A 7,851-nucleotide genomic window follows, 5' to 3' on the forward strand; every position below is an offset into this window, starting at 1 on the left:
GGCATGATAATAACCTTAATAACAATATAATAGATTACTTAGACTCCCAAACACACAACTCGAACCACATAATAGAACTCATAATGTATACTTCAAAAAAAATATCAGAACCAACCCATCATGAAAACTAACTAAACAGACCAAAAAATGAAAGCAAAGTCTTTTTAGGTGACAAAAGATTATTCAGCCACTATGATGGTCCTATATCACGAAGTCACAAGTGAGCTTTATGAAGCCACTACAGGACCTTAACCACATGCTAAAATTGCAAGTAAATTTGGGAATTGAACCTCAATATACAAGTCACAAGGACGTCTTGCATATTGATGTTGATGTTTGTTGACATTGATGAAGCTCTTTAGGAGCAGACACTTGTGAGATACAGTGCTTGCTTCTAGATTATTGAGCCAAGGAGCAAGTTCACGGGCTTGTAAAAGGAATTGAAGCTAGTTTAAGCATATTCAATCTGATAAGGGACTATTATTGTCTAGAAGATTGAGATATCTTGTTTATGATTGCACTAATTTGAAGTGTATGAAAAAAGTGACAAAAGATTCATCAATATCTTCTTCACAACTCGAAACCATTTTAGAAGACAAAGTAGCTATGGATATTCTAGAATATATTTGAGATTAATACAATAGCAAACCTTGTGATGATGATATTGAGCCAAGGCCAAATGCCACCAAGTACTCTCAATATTTTAAAATATGAAATGAAAAGTGAAAGGTACTCCATAGGAAGTTTAAGAAGGATTTAATTGAATTTGAATATACAAGTCACAAGGATGTCTTGCATATTGATGTTGATGTTTATTGACATTGATGAAGCTCTTTAGGATCAGACGCTTGTGAGATATAGTGCTTGCTTCTAGATTATTGAACCAAGGAGAAAGTTCACGAGCTTGTGAAAGGAATTGAAGCTAGTTTAAGTGTATTCAATCTAATAAGGGACTACGGTTGTCTAGAAGATTGAGAAATCTTGTTTATGATTGCACTAATTTGAAGTGTATGAATAAAGTGACAAAAGATTCATCAATATCTTCTTCATAGCTCGAAACCATTTTAGAAGACAAAGTAGCTATGGATATTCTAGAATATATTTGAGATTAATACAACAGCAAACCTTGTGATGATGATATTGAGCCAAGGCCAAATGCCACCAAGTACTCTCAATATTTTAAATGAAAATAAGACATGTTAAAATTGGTATTGAACATACTTCTAATGGTCTAATTTCGATCACTTTATGATGGCTTCTCTATTTGGACATCTTGTATATTTGTAGCAACTATATTCTAATATTCATCTAGTTTTTCATTCTTCCACACTTCTTTTTTGAAATGAGAAAATTCCTATCATAGAAAGTGGAAGGGACAATATGTGTAAGCTAATTGTGAGATGGCCTCAATGTTGGTGAAGTTTGACTAATGGAAATTCAGAATTGTGGTCGACTCCATGGAGAGATCATCAAGGGCTTTCTAAATTAGTAACATACTCCTCCCCCTCTTCTTAAAGAAAATGAGATTGAAAATAAATTTATATTATTGCAGGGATTTTCTAGTTATGAAAAGAATTTTCTTTGTATCCTTGTTCTTATATTTTTGTAATTGCTTTCTTCTCTCAAGTATTATGAGATGGATTTTAAAATCTTCCATAAATGTCAATGAAAATTTATGCTTATAGCATGTGGGGTTTGTTTTAGTCTTAGATTTCAAATTCTTGATTTTTATGCTTACTGCAACTTGGGGTTTGTGCTATATTTTGTTTCTGCCATGTAGTTTGATTCTCAATTCATTCTCTCATATTCTTTCTTATAAATTCATTCATCAAGTGATTGTTAAATCATATTCATATAATATACCCATTATCAAAGTTCATTTCTTACAAAAAATTATGGAGGTTGTTGATTGTAAGGAATGGTGCCTTTGGCAACACTAAAATAAATAGACCCTAAAATATATGCCACCTAGAAACTCATTATTTAATCTTTGACATCATGATACTACCATACTATTTTTAACATTATAATACTATGATGCAGCGCACTGTTGACATTATAATGCTATGATGCATCACACAACCGAGGAAAAGAACAACTACACATTTGAGTTTGTTGCCAAGGTGCCCAACTACACACAACATGCCCTTGGAACTGTGACTATTGGGAATGGTATGTACTCATAATTTCCTCTACAATGTTTTTTTTTCCAAAACATCATGCAAATAGTTGTTTAATTAATTTTATCCCTTCCATTTAAGACTTTTTTTCCCCTTAGAATTCATTATATAAAGAATAATTAGGGTTCATAAATTATTTTCCACCAAATTTGAGGGACAGGGACAGTGAGGGATGTAGGAATTTTTTGAGTTTTTAGGATGTAGAAGATTGTAATTAAGAAAACAGGGAAAATTATAAGAAATCTCAAATGTTCATAAGATAAGGTAATCATCATATATGTTATAGAACACTTTTGCATAAGGTTAGAACTGAATTGAAATTTTCACATGAAAGCAACTGAACAGGAGTAATAAAAATTTCAATAAACTCTTTGTTAATGTATATGTATTATGTATATATATGTATAGCAACCAAATGTTCAATGACTACAAGTATTAGCTGTAGAGTTTCAAACAACTAAAACTAACTTCCAAATTGAAATTAAAACCAAAAAATAGTAAATGAATATATTTGTCCACAAATTGTCTGTACCTACCTTTCTAAAGAATCTTTTATGCTATTTAAACCAATGGATGGTTTTCCATTCCTCTAAGCACTGCATAGATACCCTCCTTTGTATAGTTTTTGCTGATGTACAAAAACAAATAGATTGTGATTTCAGTACAATCTTTGTGTAACATAAGTAAAATGGCAGACAGACAAGAAACTTTTTTGTTTGGGTTAAAACTTGCCAGTTTTGTATGTCAAGCCCACATTTAGATTTTAATGCAACCATGTTTAATTCAACTCATAGTTCAATGCAAATAATTATGACATGTTTGAATGATTGTAGGTCAAACATCACAAAGCTATGCACTACCATGTCTATAAATTTTGCATAAAACAATCAGATGAAATAAAGAAAACTTGTGATTCTGGGATAAGTGCAGTCTTTGTGGTCCCCAATATTTTGTCTAGATACATTCTCAACAATCTAAAAATCAATACTATGGCATTTTGGATGATATACTTGAGTGTGACTTTAATTCATTCAAATTAATTTGTCATCAAATGGTATAGGCTACAACTAAATCAAAATGATCCTAATAGAACTATTATTGAACATAATAGTGGATTTATAATGATTAATACAAGGTCATTTGAGCCAGTTGGAGATGAGCCCTATGTTCTTCCAAGCCAATGTGAACAAGTGTTTTACTTTGGTGTTCCACACAAACTAGGTTGGTTATTTGTTGTTAGACATGATCCAAGAGGAAGGCTAGTAAAGTATAATGTGATGGAAAAAGAAGATATTGAAGAATTTTACAAGATGAAGTAAATGATGGTCATGAATGATTGTTACCCAATGATGAAGAAGAAGAAGAAGATAATGATTCTAGTCATGCTGATGATAATGATGAAAATCATGGCAATCATGATCATGTTGATGAAGATGGTGATGATCTTGGCAATGATGGTCATGATAATGGTGATGAAGATGATGGTGATGGTGATAAAGATGGTGGTGGTGATGAAGATGATCAAAGTGACAAGTGCAATGATGGTGATCAATGAAATGTTTGTTGAGGTATGATCAATGTCAAGTATGATGGGGTCATGATTTTTATTTATAGAAATTTATTTGATTTTGATGAATTCATCATGTAATTTTTTTCTTCTACATAATTTGTAGTTTATAGAGCATTGTAAGTAGACAACTTTTCATTCATTACAATATGGGTGAATTTGATAAGTGAGGTGACCAACTTTTTTTTTCAAAACCATATGTGCAAATATAAACATTAAGTACAACATGTCCAATATTTTTTTAGATATACACATTAATTAGACCAAATTTTTGGCTAACTTAAGATAAATGATTTACATATTTGGGCTATTCGATGCCTTTGACCAGGATCTTGCACAATCACATAGATCAACAGGTATATGTCAATAGACCTTATAGATACAATTTTTTATTTGTATATCTTCTCTTTACCATCAACATCAACTTTTTTCCTAGTGTGCTCTCATTTTATGGATTGCAAGTATCACCAAATAGGTATTTGTCTAATCTATCTTCCTTGAGAGAGGAAAATGTGGTAATAGAAGACAAAAGTGAGACATCTAGTAGGTCTAAAATAGGGAGATCAACTAGAGGTCAAAAGACTAGAAGAAAACTCAACAAATGAATGCAATTTTTTCTTGCTAAGGGGGGGTCATGTTCTTATGATAATGAGAGAAAAGGAAATAGGGAGATTCCCTTAAGGTGCACACATCTTCAGAAAGAATGGGTACCCAAGGAACTACCTCCAGTTAACACTAATTTTTCTATTAAAGAAAGGATATATCACATAGCTCCATCTTCATTACATGGTTTGGGCCTATTTTCCATGGATGGCATAAAGGTCTGTTACAATAAAGTTATTGAATTGATGGAGTATGTAGGACTTTGTTACAATTACAACAATTGGATGCAGATTGTGCAATATAAAAAAAGTATGTGTAGGTATGCATTGTCACCAAATTATATACAATGCAAAGAAAATGATCAAAGTAAAATGTTTGCTACATGTATTGATAGAAGGCCAAAAAAAAGGGAATATTATAGGATTTATAAATAGTTCTCGACCTATGTCAACTAATAAGTTGGTGAATTGTATATTTGAGGCATGCGAGGGAAATAATGTTTTTGTATGTGTGATAAAATCAATAAGTGTAGGGGAAGAGCTTCTAATATATTACAATTTGAATCATGTATATACAAAAAAATTCTCTATCATGGGACTAGTAAGTATAACATTTAAACCAATTGCCTCTAATTAATATTGACTCCAATATACAATCTACTTTATTATTAATATTTTTTTTGGTAAGTCTATTACTTTCATTTTGCTGCTAATTTCTAAGAATTACTAATATTTTTCACAATGCAGCATGGATGGATTGCCACCCATAAGCAAGGATACACCATCTCACACACCTTCTTCAGCGAAGGTAAACCTTGATTATTTTAATTGTTCAAATTATATAGAAACAAATGTATTATTATGTTCTTTTCTTTATGGCTTTGGATTTATTTTGATAGAATTTTACTAATAATGAATTTTGCAGATATACACATTAGTTACACCAAATTTTTCTTTGAAAAACATATGTGCAAATATAAACATTAAGTAGAACATGTCAAATACTTTCATTTTGTTGCTAATTGCTAAGAATTACTAATCTTTTTCATAGGACGGCATGGATAGACCACCACGCACAGGTGGGGATGCACCATTTAGCGGAGGTAAACCTTAATTATTTAAATTATATAGAAATAAATTTCATATTATTAAGTTATTTTCTTTATGGCTTTAGAGTTATTTTGATAAAATTTTACTAATATTGAATTTTGCAAATATACACATTAGTTACACCAAATTTTTCTTTGAAGACTATATGTGAAAATATAAACATTAAGTACAACATGTCAAATACTTTCATTTCACTACTAATTGCTAAGAACTACTAATCTTTTTCACAGGTGACATGGATAGACCACCACGCATAGGCAGAGATGCACCATCTCATACACCTTCTTCAGTGGAGGTAAAACTTAATTATTGTAATTGTTCAAATTATTTAGAAATAAATGTCATATTATTTATGTTCTTTTCTTTATGGCTTTGGAGTTATTTTGATGGAATTTTACTAATATCGATGTCACAAATGATAGGGAAAAGCTAAAATGACAGTAGATCAAATGTGATCTAAAATACGGGAATCATTTTTGCATGACATCACCCTTAGTGCTAACCCTATGTTCATGGCCAACAACTCAAAAAAAAATATAGTGATGGAATTGTTTAACATTATCTTCGAGGGTGACACAAGCAAGGAGAAAGAGGCACTGAAAAAAATTGGTTTGTAGGGTCGATTCTATGAAGGTAAGTAGTAATTAATCTCAAGCAATAATAGAAGTTCAATATATTTTTATATTTTATAGTATCTTATGGATCATGATCTAAAATATTATGTGTTCTTCTTCAAAAATATGTGACAGTTGTGACACCGCATGGTGAACATGGTGAGGATTGTAGTGCACAACCTTTGTGTAAGTAACACTTCCTTTTTAAAACATTACTTATAATTATAGTATTATTACACCATTGAGTTTATTTAAAGCAATTACTAAGTGTTGAAATAGGACATTTAATGTTGAAAGTGAAATTGGTGCAACATTGTTTGTTTTCATCAACATTATAACACTTAACTTTTATTTTTGGAAGCTTCTAGCTAGTATCCCATTTGATCTTTACCCATTGAAAATTTATTTGCTAACACTATTGTATTCTTTAGCTCATGATGAAGTGTGAACACCTCCTTCAATCGGCAGTCTGATATTGTTGAGTGCATTGTTCGAAACAAGGAGCATGCAAACATCCTCATTTATGCCCACTACAACTAGTAAAACCTTGTTTTGCTATAATTTGTAATGTGCTAATCATGTATTATTTTTTTTTGGGTGGATTTTATACTCATGTACCTATTTTGTGAACTAATAGATAGACCTTCAGTTGATAGAGCAATAGAGACCAGTACTACTAAAGCTGATCCATTTCCTAGAGTAGTCCATGTGACTAGTACTGGTTCATTTGCAGGGACATTGTTGTTGAACAATAAAACTATGTTTCCATTAAAATTACAAAAGCTTCTAGGTGCTTTAAAAAATTTATTATTTAAAGTGTAAGTTTAGTTTACTTATACATAACTCATTTTGGACTAATAACCCCTTTATGTTTTTGTAGGAAATAATGTTTTCTTTGATCATCTTTTTGATATGACATTGAGGCTATTTGGACCCACCATACATAAAAGGTACGTGGTTTCATATCATTGCTACAATATTTTTCTTTTCTTCCATTTATTGTACTATATTAAATTTATTGATGTAACAATTTTTTTTTAAAAAGGTGGAATGAGTAGGGTTTTGAATTAAAAAATTAGTTGATTACATCTTTTGAGGACCTATTTGGAAAAAATATTTTTGACACTGCCCTACTTCTGAAAAGAGCATCAAGATGTATAAATACTATGAGGGATCAATATAGAAGGGGTCTAAAGGAGAACCCAAAATATGATCGTCCTCCCATGATTCCACCGATGGAGTGGAATGAAATAATAGAAGATGCAAAGGAGAAAAGGCTACATGATAATAAAGGAAATGAACTAGAACAGGGAAAAAGAAGGTATGTCATGATAGTATTAAGTAGAATTTAATCATGCACTAATTAATGACCTTTGTAAATATATAATCTAGCATCAGTGCCTACAAAAGTGAGACTAGAAAAGGTTGGCCAACACAAACCTTGCTCTAGTGGCTATATGAATCTTTAGTCTCAACTTGTAAGTAGCAGCAATGGAATTTCATATTAAAAAAATTATATAATGTTGCAAACAATTTTGTCTAATCAAAACATACATGAAAAACTGATGATATTAACCAAAAAATATAGGGCACAAAATTCAATGTGGAGCTCATAGATAAAGATACAAAAATTGCCTTGAAGGAAGGCTATAAAGTCGTGGCTGCACACTTATGCCAAGAATCTGAAAGCCAAATGAGACATAGGTAAATTTGTCAGATGGAAAGTAAATCAAATTGAATAGTTGAGAAATTTCTTTTTTGGTGTTAGTTTTGAACAT

This window comes from Cupressus sempervirens, chromosome 7, assembly GCF_028749045.1.
Source record: "Cupressus sempervirens isolate cs-2001-9-10 chromosome 7, ASM2874904v1, whole genome shotgun sequence".
In the NCBI taxonomy this organism is placed as follows: domain Eukaryota; kingdom Viridiplantae; phylum Streptophyta; class Pinopsida; order Cupressales; family Cupressaceae; genus Cupressus; species Cupressus sempervirens.